Source organism: Eschrichtius robustus, chromosome 2 (assembly GCF_028021215.1).
Source record: "Eschrichtius robustus isolate mEscRob2 chromosome 2, mEscRob2.pri, whole genome shotgun sequence".
NCBI lineage: Eukaryota > Metazoa > Chordata > Mammalia > Artiodactyla > Eschrichtiidae > Eschrichtius > Eschrichtius robustus.
In genome coordinates this window covers 161,894,335-161,908,172 of record NC_090825.1, presented here as the reverse complement: position 1 = coordinate 161,908,172, position 13,838 = coordinate 161,894,335, and the positions used below count along the sequence as shown (strand labels likewise).

At 37.0% G+C, this 13,838-nt stretch overlaps 1 pseudogene; it reads left to right on the top strand.

The window, feature by feature from the left end:
* The first annotated feature begins 570 nt into the window (after positions 1-570).
* LOC137758675 (RNA-binding motif, single-stranded-interacting protein 2 pseudogene) lies at positions 571-1,718 on the top strand (annotated as a pseudogene).
* Positions 1,719-13,838: the final 12,120 nt, after the last annotated feature.

Sequence of the window (13,838 nt, the reverse complement as noted above, 5' to 3'; positions counted from 1 at the left end):
CACCTACCACTCACATCACAGTTAAGGTTTTCCTCTTAAGATCAGAAAGAAGACAGGGATGTCCACTCTTACCACTCCTATTCAACATTGTCCTGGAGTTCCTGGCCAGTGTAACAAAAGAAGAAAAAGAAATAAAAAGAGTTTTCTAAAAAGAGAAAGTAAAGAGTGAATCCATTTCTATTCACATGGTTGCCCATGTAGAAAATTCCAAATAATTTATCAAAAAGCTACTAGAGGCTGTGGGCGGGAACGCTGAGGTGGGACAGTTGCAAAGGCCGAGGACGCGGCAGCGTCAGAATGATGGAATTCTCCGGGAGAGGGGAGACCAGTACCTCTCTACACTCGGATAAGAGTGAGCTCTGTTCAAGAGGTCTCTTAGTGAGCTTCGACATTCGAAGGCCAGATGCGGCCCTCAGTACCCCACCTCACAGTGCGGCGTGGAGGTCGAACGAACACCTAGACTCCAGCATGCGGTTTTGCTCAGAGACAATCTGAACAAACATCCCAATTCTGTGAACTTCAGCTTAGGCATAAATTTCAGGTTGGTCATATGTGCCATTGTCTTAGCAAATGGCACCACCAAGTCCAGTCAACGGTACCCCTAACAGCAGCAGTGGGAGTACCTGTAAATGACCAGCTGAGTGAAATCAACTTCTACATCCGGGCATTGCAGCCAAGCACTACTGACCAGGACCTAGTTAGGTTGTGTCAGTCATAACGGCAAGTTTGTCTCCACTAAGGCCATACTGGGCAAGACCACAAACAAATGCAAAGGCTATGGCTTTGTGGACTTTGACAGCCCTTCAGCAACACAGAAAGCTGTAAAAACACTGACAGCCTGTGGTGTACAAGCACAGATGGCAAAGCAATAGGAGCAGAAACCCACAAATTTATACATCTCAAACCTGCCATTGTCAATGGATGAGCAAGAACTGAAGGGAATGCTGAAGTCCTTTGGTCAGGTTATCTCCACTCGAATCCTTCGAGATACCAGTGGGGCCAGCAGAGGGGTTGGCTTTGCAAGGATGGAGTCCCCACACAGAAGTATAAAGCTATCATCACCCACTTTAATGGAAAATATATTAAGACACCTCTTGGAGTACCAGCCCCATCTGATCCCTTGCTTTGCAAATTTGCTGATGGGGGTCCAAGGAAACGACAGAACCAAGGAAATTTTATGCAAAATGGACAGCCTGGCCAAGGAATGCAGACATGTGTGGTATGGCCTTGACCTATGACCCCACCACAGCTCTTCAGAATGGGTTTTACTCAGCTCCTTATAACATCACCCCCAACAGGATGCTTGCTCAGTCTGCACTGTCCCCGTATCTTCCATCTCCTGTGTCTTCATATCAGAGAGTAACTCAGAAATCTCCTCTTACAAGTACCTAACCCATCTTGGATGCACCACCAGTCATATCTCATGCAGCCTTCAGGTTCAGTTCTGACACCAGGAATCGATCATCCCATTTCTCTCCAGCCTGCCTCCATGATGGGATCTCTTACCCAGCAACTGGCCCACCTCTCCCTGAGCAGCAAGTGCACATATATGCCAACAGCTGCAGCTATGCAAGGAGCTTACATCTCCCAGTACACCCCTGTGCCTTCCTCTTTTTCGGTTGAGGAGAACAACGGCCAGCAAAATCAAGTGACCGTGGATGCTCCCTCAGACCATGGAGTCTATTCTTTCCAGTTCAACAAGTAACAGTGGATTTCCCTCCCCGTATTTTTTGAATATAAATGAATTCTTGAAGATGCTGATCCTCCAGACTCAAGAGGGCTGACTAGGTATACAGCCCCTCTGTGGGCCCTGCTGAGGACTAACACTTGGCCATCGGTTTTCACAAGCCTAGGCCTGGAAAAAGAAATCTCTGCACTCTTGTCCTCTGCTCTTCCTCTACTCCTGGTGGAGCCTGGGGGAACTGTCACTTTTTGTGTGTGCTACAGTCAAGGAGATCAAAAAAACTTTTAAGAAAAAAAAAAGCCACTTGAAATAATGAGTTTGCAAGGTTGCAGGATACAAGGTCAGTACACAAGTATCAGCTGTATTTCTGCATACTAGCAATGACCAATTGGAAAGTGAAAGTTTTAAAAATACTACTTGTAACAGTAACTAAAAATCATAAGGTACATAGGTATAAATATAGAAAAGTGTGTAATATCTAAATGCTGACCGATGTGTATAATAAAGGAAGTCAAAGAAGACCTAAATAAATGTAGAGATATACCACATTCATGGACTAGAAGATTCAATATTGCTTAAGAATAGCTGTTTCCCCTAAATTGACCTATAGATTCAACACAATCTTCATAAAAATCCCAGCAAGCTTTTTTTTTTTTTTGTAGAAATCGGCAAAATGATGAAAAGACGACCCATGAGGGTAGGGGTAATTGCAAAACACATGTCTGATAGGTGACATATCCAGAATATATAAAAATCTCAAAACTTAATATAAGAAAATAACAAAAATATTGGCAAAATATTTCAAGACACTTCATCAAATATATGTATGGCAATTAAGCATGTGAAAAGATACTCAACATCATTAGTTATTAGGAAAATGCATATTAAAACAACAATGTGATACTGCTATACATGCAACACCATTGATATTACCAAGTGCTGGCAAGGATGTGGAGCAACTGGAACTCTGAACCATTGCTGGTGGGAATGCAAAATGGTATTGCAAGTTGATAGTCTTCTGTAAAGTTAGATGTGCATTTGCCGTATGACCCAGCAACCCCACATCTAGTTATCTATGCAAAGGAAATGGAAGCTTGTGTTTGTTCAAGACCTGTACATAAATGTTTATAGCTTTATTCATAATTTGCAAAAGAGTAAACAATCCAAATGTCCTATAACTGACAGATGCATGAACAAACTGTGGTACACTGATATGACAGAATACTACTGTGCAATGTAAAGGGAAAACTACTGATAAAAGCAAGAGCATGGATGAGAATTTTCCAAATCATCAAGCCCTGGTGTCTTTTTGTTTAACAGATCTTCCCTCAATTTATCTCTCCTTTTACATTTTTCCTGTAGCAATAAGTAGAAACCAGGCCTCCTCTTGAAGTTTGGAAACAATTTTTGCTAAGCATTCTTCCACTACATAACAAGGATCCTCCTTCTTCCAGTCACCTGCAGCATTCTCAACATCCACTTTGCTACTATCATTTTCTTCTATACAATCTAGTCTTTTCCCATTATACTCTATAAAATATTTCCAGCCACCACTCACTGCCAGATTTCAAACCCACCCCACATTTAGGTACTTATTAAGGCACCAGCTCATGCTTGGTACCAAAATCTGTATTGGTTTTCTATTGGTGCATAACAAATTATCACAAACCTATCAGCTTAAATTAAAGCATATATACATTATCTCAGTTTCATAAGGTCAGAAGTGCAGAATGCTGTGGCTGAATTCTCTGCACAAAGCCAAAATCAACTTGTCAGCCAGACTGAGTTCTCATGTGGAGGCTCTGGGCAAAAATTCACTTTCAAGCTTATTCTTGTTAGCAGTATTCAATTTCTTGAATCTGTATAACTGAGGTCCTTGTTTATCTGCTGGCTGTCAACCAGGGGCTACTTCCATCTCCTAGAGGTCACTGACTTTGCTCATCATATGGCTCCTCCATCTTCAAGTCAGCTGCAGTGTATCAAATCCTTCTTGTGTTTTGCATCTCTCTGACTTTTCCTTCTGCTATTAGCTGGGAAAAGCTCTCTGCTTTTCAAGGGTTCATGTGATTAGGTCAGACTCATCAGGATAATCTTCCTATCTTAAGGTCAACTGTGCCATATAACATAAATAATCATGGGAGTAAAATCCATAAAACCTAAGCCCCAAGGATTATTTTGGACATGATTTATAGATTTAACACCATTCCTATCAAAATACCAGAAAAAAATTTTTGTAGACCTAAATAAGCTTCTTCTAAAATTTATATGGAAAGGCAATGGCTCTTTTGCATACTTAAAAAAATTTTTAAAGAAGAATAAAGTGAGAGGAATTACTCTATCCAATGGTAAGGCTTACTACAATATCTGCAATAATCAAGACAGTGTGATGTTAGTGGAGGGAAGACACATAGATCACTAGAATAAAATAGACAAACAGAAATATACCAATGAAATAAGCCCAACTAATTTCTGACAAAGGCAGAAAAGCATTTAAATATGGGTAAGTATAGTCTTTCAACAAATGATGCTGGAGCAATTAGACATTCATAAGGTAAAAAAATGTAAACCAAACTCTATACTTCATAAAAAATTATTTCAAAATTGACCATGGGTTTATGAATAAATTTTAAAAGCTAAAAAAATTTTAGAAGAAAAATCTCCAGGGCCTAAAGCTAGGTGAACAGTTCTTAGATGAGACACCAAAAGTATGATCCATAAAAGGAAAAATTAATAAATTATACATAATCAAATTTAAAAGCTTTTGCTCTATGATATACCATGCCAAGAGGATAAAGAGACAAGATAAAGACTTGGAGAAAACATTTACAAATTATATATCTGACACAAGACTCACACCTAGACTATATGAAGAACTCTCAAAACTCAAGAGTAAACAATCTGATTATAAATGGGCAGAAGACATAAATAGACATTTTATCAAAGGGATGGTAAAATTGATGGTAAATAGCAAATGAAAAGATGTTCAACATCATTAGCTATTAGGGGAATAAGATATCACTACACACTTAATATAACAGGTAAAATAAAAAAAATAGTGACAATACCAAATGTTGGTGAGTACGTTGAGAATCTAGACCTCTCAAAGATTGCTGGTGAGAATGTAAAATAGCACAGGCTCTCTGGCAAATAATTTGGCAGTTTCTTCCCAAATTAAACAAGCACTTACCATACAAGCCAGCAATTGCACTCTTGCACATGTGTTTCAGAGAAATGAGCATTTTTGTTCACACAAAAATCTATATGTGAATGTCTATAGCAGCTTTACTCATAATAGCAAAAAACTGGAAATAATCTAAATGTCCTTCAATGGGTGAATGATTGTACAAATTCTAGTACATCCATACAAAAGAATACTACTCAGCAATAAAAAGAATGTGGTAAGATTTCCAGAATGGTGGGGTGAGGAGCTTAAGGAAATCTCTCCCCTGGAAAGACATCTATTAGCCTGGCCAAAATTTGCAGATATAAACATTTAAAGACTAGATATTGATCAAAGGGCTTACAACAAATTGAGAAATATTTATTTTAAAAAATCTACGGAAACTCAGTAAATGGGAGACTGTGGCATTCGAGCTAGGGACTGCATCCAGTCCCTCACATCTCTGTCTTGCTGTTTCAGTTCGGTAGGCAGCCAAGTTGCATTTCCCATCTCTTCAAGTTCCATGGCATAGAAGAGCTATTCAGGATGGGTCTGGCAGCCAGTGAACATCAGCATATGTTATCTTCCATAGCTCAATGCTACAGAAGACCTACCTTGAGTGGGTGGCGGCAGCCAGGCAACATCCATCTTCCCACCCTCACCTTCCACCATGTAGGGAGGATCAGGGTGGGTGCCTGGTGAAGAGTGCAGAAACTCTTTCCAAAACAGCTTTGTGTACTGGAGAAGCTACTTTGGTGGTCTTAGCAGCAGAGTTGAAACTCCCATCTCCACCAGCTTCTTGGGGCAGAAGAACTATTCTAGGTAGATTCAACAGCCAGTGAACATATGCAGAGCCCCTCCTTCCTGGCTCTGAGCTATGGAAGCTCCATAGTGGGCAGTGTCAGGAACTGGAAAGCAATACCTGTTCCTGTGCACTGCCCCTACACACAACTCCTATTCCATAGCACAAAAGTTCTTCCTAGGGGATGGGTGGAGCAAGACTCAAAGACTGGCAACACCCTTGCCCCTACCAAGGAGCTTGACTTTAACTGGATCAGACTGTGGGGCAATTTATGTCACAGGGTTGTTATAAACGTTGGAGGAGTCAGCTAGCAGTTAGTGAAGGCTAACAGTTGGGTGTGATACCAGTAGAGGCAGACCAGCCAAAAACTTAATGGGGAGATTGGAGACAGAGACACAGAGAGCCAGCTAAAACCACAGTCATCCTGGTGGACAGGGAGACTGCACACATTCCCAAGACTGTTAACTCCGTGGAGCAACACCAGAGGCTACATTGCAGGGGAAATGGATTTCACTGAACTAGACCAGCCAGGTCTCTAAACAAATGAACAAGCAAACAGTACAACAAGCCCCATTTCTGGGGGACGGGGCAGTATCCAAAGTTACTGCAATATATTATCTGAAATGTCCTGTTTAAACAAAATCTATATAAATAAACAGTAAAGTGTGACTGATACACAAGAAAAAAAAACAGGTGATAGAAACTGCCTGTGAAAGGGCCTGTATATTTAAGCCACTAACATTCCGGTAAACAAAGATGTCAAAGTAGCTATTATAATATGTTCAAAGAACTGATGACAATGTCTGGCCAAACAGATAATGTCAATAGAGATAAAAATCATGAAAAAGAATCAAATAAAGTTATGGAGCTAAAAGGAACAATAACCAAAAAGAAAAATTTACTAGAGAAGTCAACAGTAGATTTGAAGTAGAAGAATAATCATCAGTCTTGAAGAGAGATGTGCAATCTGAAGGAATAAAGAAAAAAGAGTGAAGAAAAACTGACAGAGCCTCCAAGAAATGTTAGACACCATTAAGGGCAACATATGCATAACATGAATACCAGAAGGTAAGGAAGAAGGAACAGAACAAATGTACAAATGTTAGAAGAAATCATTGTTGAACATTTTCCACATTAGGTGAAAAATAGTAATTGACACATCTCTTGTAAGCTGAAGAATGGCCTCCCCAAATATGTCCTCACCCTAATTCTCAGAGAACACTATCTTGTATGGCAAAGAGACTTTGCAGAAATGATTAAATTAAAGATCTTGAGAAAGGGAGATTTATCCTGGATTATTTGGGTGGGCCCAATGTAATCACAAGGGTCTTTATAAGAGGGAGGCAGGAGGGTCAGAGTGAGTAGTAGGAGATATGACAGTAGCAAGAGATTGGATTACTGTGGCCATAAACCAGGGAATATCAGCAGCCTCCAGAAGTTAGAGGAGACAGGGAACAGATTCTTCCCAGGAGCCTCCAGAAGGAACTAGCCCTGACAGTATCTTGATTTTAGCCCTGTAAGACTCATTTCAGACTTCTGACATCCAGAACAATAAGAGAATAAATCTGTGTTGTTTTAAGCCCTAAATCTGTGGTAATTTGTTACAGCAGCAATAGGAAGCTAACAAAACATCCAAGAACCTCAAGAACTTCAAGTAGAAGAAATGCAAAGAGATACACACCCAGACACATCATAGTCGAAATATTGAAAGAAAAAGACAAAGAGAAAAATCTTGAAACCAGAAAAAGAAAAATGAATCATCAAAAGGGAACTCTGAAATATTCACAGCAGACTTCTCATCAGAAACAATGGTAACCAGATGGCAGTGGATAACATATTCAAAGTGCTGAAAGCAAAAACCATCAACTAAGAATCTTATATAGTAAAACTATCTTTAAAAAATGAAGGCATAGTAAAAACACTCCCAGATAAGAGAATTAGCTGCTTGCAGACTTGCTTCACAAGATTTATTAAAGAAATTCTTTGGGTTGGAAGCAAGTGACCACAGATGGCAATTTGAATCCACATGAAAAACTGAAGAGCTCTGGTAAAGGTAATTATATAGGTAATTACAAAAGACAGTATAATGTATACACCCTCTCTTTTCTTCCTTTAACTTATTTTAAGAGCAAGTTCATAAAGCTATATGCATATAATTGTATTTTGGGGTCATTAACATAGAAATGTAATACATTTGATAATGATAATAAGAACACAAAGGTGGTGGGTGGGTAAGGAAATCACATTAGATGGCAACACAAATTCACAGGAAGACATGAAGATAGACAGAGATGGCAAATGAGAAAGTTAACATAAACTCTATAACTATATGCTTGCTCTTCTTTCTTCCCTCGGATTCTTTAAAGAGACATAAAATTAGGTAAATTAATAATTATAGCAATGTATTATTGGGTTTGTAACACACACACATATATGTAAAATATGTATAGTAATACAACAAAAGGGGAGAAAAAATAGAACTATAAAGGAGTAAAGTTCCTACATATCCTTGATTTAAGTTAATATAAATCTGGAGTCAATTTTGATAAGTTAAGATTTATACAGGCATATCTCATTTTACTCTGCTTCACTTTATTATGTTTTGCAGATACTGCACTTTTACAAATTGAAGGTTTGCGGCAACCCTGTATCAAGCAAATCTATTGGTGCCATTTTTCCAGCAGCATTTGCTCATTTCACGTCTCTGTGTCATGGTAATTTTTGCACTATTTCAACCACTTCACCAGCAAAAAGATTATGACTTGCTGAAGGCTCAGATGATGCTTAGCATGTTTTAGCAATAAAATATTTTTAAATTAAGGTCTGTACATTGTATTTTTAGACATAATGCTATTGCACACTTAAGAGACTACAGTATAGTGTAAACATACCTTTCATACACACTAGGAAACAAAAAGAATTTATATGACTTGCTTTACTGCAATATTTGTTTTGTTGCAATGGTGTGGAACCAAATCTGCAATATCTTCAAGGTATGGCTGTATTGTAAGCCTTAGCAATCACTAAGAAAATCACACAAAAAATACAGTTAAATATTATTAAATTAATTAAAATGTTACACCAGAAAATGTTAAAATAATGCAAAAGAAGGCAGTAAGGGGAAACAGAAGAACAAAATAGGTATGAGACATATAGAAAACAAAAAGTAAAAGGTAGACATGTATGCAACAATAGCAACAATAACATTAAGTATGAATGGATTAAAATATCCAATCAAAATGTAGAAAATATGAGACTGGATAAAACAAAATAAAACAAAGATCCTACTATTTATTGTCCACAAATGACACAAAGATATAAATAGGCCAAAAGAAAAAGGATGTTAAAAAATATACCATGAAAACCACAGAAGAACTGGAGAAGCTATACCAATACCAGACAAAATGGGTGTTAAAACAAAAATATTACTAGAGATAAAGGACATTTAAAAATTATAAAAGTACAAACAGTTGGAAAGATATACCATGTTCTTGGATTGGAAGAATCAGCATTGTGAAAACGACTATACTACCCAAAGTGATCTACAGATTCAGTTCAATCCTTATCAAATTACTAATGGCATTTTTCACAGAACTAGAACAAACAATTTTAAAATTTGTATGGAAACACAAAAGACCTCGAATAGCCAAAGCAATCTTGAGAAAGAAAAAGGGAGCTGGAGGAATCAGGCTCCCTGACTTCAGACTATACTACAAAGATACAGTAATCAAGACAGTATGGTACTGGCACAAAAATAGAAATATAGATCAGTGGAACAGGATAGAAAGCCCAGAGATAAACCCACACACATATGGTCACCTTATTTTTGACAAAGGAGGCAAGAATGTACAATGGAGAAAAGATAGCCTCTTCAATAAGTGATGCTGGGAAAACTGGACAGCTACATGTAAAAGAATGAAATTAGAATACTTCCTAACACCATACACAAAAATAAACTCCAAGTGGATCAAAGACCTAAATGTAAGGCCAGACACTATAAAACTATTACAGGAAAATATAGGCAGAACACTCTATGACATAGATCACAGCAAGATCCTTTTTCACCCACCTCCTAGAATAATGGAAATAAAATAAAAAATAAACAAATGGGACCTTATGAAACTTAAAAGCTGTTGCACAGCAAAGGAAACCGTAAACAACACAAAAAGACAGCCCTCAGAATGCGAGAAAATATTTGCCAATGAAGCAACTGACAAAGGATTAATCTCCAAAATATACAAGCAGCTCATGCAGCTCAATATCAAAAAAACAAACAGCCCATTCCAAGAATGGGTGGAAGACCTAAATAGACATTTCTCCAAAGTAGACATACAGATTGTTGACAAACACATGAAAAGTTGCTCAACATCACTAATCATCAGAGAAATGCAAATCAAAACTACAATGAGGTAGTACCTCACACCAGTCAGAATGGCCATCATCAAAAAATCTAGAAACAATAAATACTGGAGAGGGTGTGGAGAAAAGGGAACCCTCTTGCACTGTTGGTGGGAATGTAAATTGATACAGCCACTATGGAGAACAGTATGGAGGTTCCTTAAAAAACTAAAAATAGAACTACCAGACGACTCAGCAATCCCACTACTGAGCATATACCCTGAGAAAACCATAATTCAAAAAGAGTCATGTACCAAAATGTTCATTGCAGCTCTATTTACAATAGCCAGGACATAGAAGCAACCTAAGTGTCCATCGACAGATGAATGGATAAAGAAGATGTGGCACATATATACAATGGAATATTACTCAGCCATAAAAAGAAATGAAATTGAGTTATTTGTAGTTAGGTGGATGGACCTAGAGTCTGTCATACAGAGTGAAGTAAGTCAGAAAGAGAAAAACAAATACCATATGCTAACACATATATATAGAATCTAAAAAAAAGAGAAAATGTCTGAAGCGCCTAGGGGCAGGACAGGAATAAAGATGCAGATGTAGAGAATGGACTTGAGGACATGGGGAGGGGGAAGGGTAAGCTAGGACGAAGTCAGGGAGTGGCATGGACATATATACACTACCAAATGTAAAATAGATAGCTAGTGGGAAGCAGCTGCATAGCACAGGGAGATCAGCTCAGTGCTTTGTGACCACCTAAAGGGGTGGGATAGGGAGGATGTGAGGGAGACACAAGAGGGAAGAGATATGGGGATATATGTATATGTATAGCTGAGTCACTTTGTTATAAAGCAGAAGCTAACACACCATTGTAAAACAATTATACTACAATAAAGATGTTAAAAAAAAAATACATGTACCACAATGTTCATTGCAGCACTACTTACAATAGCCAGGACATGGAGGCAACCTAAGTGTCCATCAACAGATGAATGGATAAAGAAGATGTGGCACATATATACAATGGAATATAACTCAGCCATAAAAAGGAACGAAATTGAGTTATTTGTAATGAGGTGGATGGACCCATAGCCTGTCATACAGAGTGAAGTAAGTCAGAAAGAGAAAAACAAATACCGGGTGCTAATGCACATATATGGAATCTAAAAAAACGGTACTGATGAACCTAGTGGCAGGGCAGGAATAAAGTCTCAGATATAGAGAACGGACTTGAGGACACAGTGGGGGAAGGGGAAGCTGGGACGAAGTGAGAGAGTAGCACTGACATATATACACTACCAAATGTAAAATGGTTGGCTAGTGGGAAGCTGCTAGAGATCAGCTCGATGCTTTGTGACGACCTAGAGGGGTGGGATAGGGAGGGTGGGAGGGAGACTCAAGAGCGAGGGCATATGAGGATATATGTGTACATATAGCTGATCCACTTTGTTGTACAGCAGAAACTAACACAACATTGTAAAGCAATTATACTCCAATAAAGATATAAAAAATTATAAAAGGGTCAATTCATCATGAAGATACCATAATTATAAACATATATGCATCTAAAACAGAGTCCAAAATTCATGCAGCAAGAATTGACAGAATTGAAATAGACAATTAAACAATGGCAAGATGAATACTTTAATAACCCATTTCAATAATAGATAAAACAAAAGTTGAAGATAAACAATGATGAACAATACTGGAACAATACCATAAACCAACTACACCTAAGATCTATAGAATGCTTCACCCAACAACAGCAAGATACGAATTCTTCTCTAGAACACATGGGATGTTCTCTAGAATAGACTGCATGCGAGGTCAAAAAAAAAATAACCTCAATAAATTTAAAGGATTAAAATCATACCACTTATGTCCTTTAGCCAAAATGGAATTGTCTGAAATGAATAATAGAATAAAATCTGAGAAATTAATGAATATATGGGAAGTAAATAACACACCTCTAAATAACCAATGGGTCAAAGAAAATATGACAAGGTAAGTTAGAAAATACTTTTAGATAAATGAAAATAAAGCACAGCATCATAACACATCAGAATATCAGATGTAGCTAAAGCAAGTCTTAAGAGTAACTTTATAGCTTCAAATGCCTACATGAAGAAAAGAAAGTTCTCAAATCAATAACGACCTTAAGTAGTAAGAAGGAGCAGAAACTAAACCCAAAGCAAACAAAAGGAAGGAGTTGATAAAGATTAGAGTGAATCAATGAAATAAAAAAATAGAATACAAAATAGAGAAAATCAACAAAACCAAAAAATTGTTCTTTGTAAAGATCAACAAAATTGATCAACGTCTTAATTAGACTGACAATGAAAAAAAGGACTCAAATTACTATAATCAGGAATGATTTACCAAAAAAAAAAAAAAAGTTTTATGAGGGAATACTATGAACAACTGTATGCCAGCAAATGAGATAATTTAGATGAAATGGAGAGGTTCCTAAAAAGGCACAAACAACCTAGACTCAAGTAGAAAGAGAAAATCTGAATAGAGCTATTACAAAGATTGGATTAGTAATTTTTAAGACTTTCCACAAAGAAAAGCCTTGGACTAGATGACTTCAATGGTGAATTCTACCAATAATTTAAAGAATTAATATCATTCATTCACAAACTCCTCCAAAAATAGAAGAGGAGGGAACACTTCTCAACTCATTCTCTGAGGCCAGTGTTTCCCTGTTACCAAAGACAAACAACACCATCACAAGAAAACTACAGACTATTATCTCATATAATATAGACATAAATATTCTCAGTAAAATACCATCAAACCGAATCTAGCAACAAATGAAAGGAATTATACACCATGACTAAGTGGGATTTATGCCAGAAATGCAAGGTTGGATTAACACCCCAAAATCAATTAATGTAATAAACCACATTAATAGATTAAGAACAAAGTCTACATATCTACATTATCTATTGATAATCTCAATAGATGCAGAAAAAGCATTTGAAAAAATTCAACACCCTTTCACAATAAAACACTCAACAAACTGGGAATATAAAGGACTTCCTTAATGTGATCAAGAGTGTCTGCAAAACCTCCACAGCTAACATCATACTTAATGGTGAATGACTGTATGCTTTCTCCATAAGATGAGGAACAAGACAAAGATGTCTGTTCTCACCACTTCTATTCAACATTTTGCGGGAGCCAAGGAAATTAGACAAGAAAAGAAATAAAAAGTATCCAGTCTGGAAAATAAGAAGTACTGAACAATTGAAATGAAATTAATAAAACAATTCCATTTACAATAGCATCAAAAAGAAAAAAATACTTAAATAGAAGAAGTGGAAGCTATGTACACTGAAAACCATAAAGCCTTCTAGAAAGAGTTTAAAGAATATCTAAATAAACAGAAAGACATTCAATGTTCATGGATCAGAAGACTTAATATTGTTAAGATGGCAATATACCCCAGATTGATTTACAGTCAATAAAATTCCTATCAAAATTCCAGCTGCCTATTATTTTCATAATTCAACAAACTGATCCTAAAATTTATATGAAAATTCAAGGATTCAGAATTGCCAAAACAATTTTGAAAAAAAAAAAAAACCCAAAACCCAAAGTTGGAAGACTCATACTTCCTGATTTTAAAGCTACAAAATGACACAAAGACAGTGTGGTGTTGGCATAAGGATATCACACATAAAAATTAGCTCAAAATGATCATAAAAACCTAAATGTAAGCGCTAAAACTTTTAGATGAAAACATAAGAGTAAATCTTCATGACTTTGGGTTAGCCAATGTTTTCTTAAATGCGATATAAATCACACCTCATCATGGTATATAATCTTTTTCA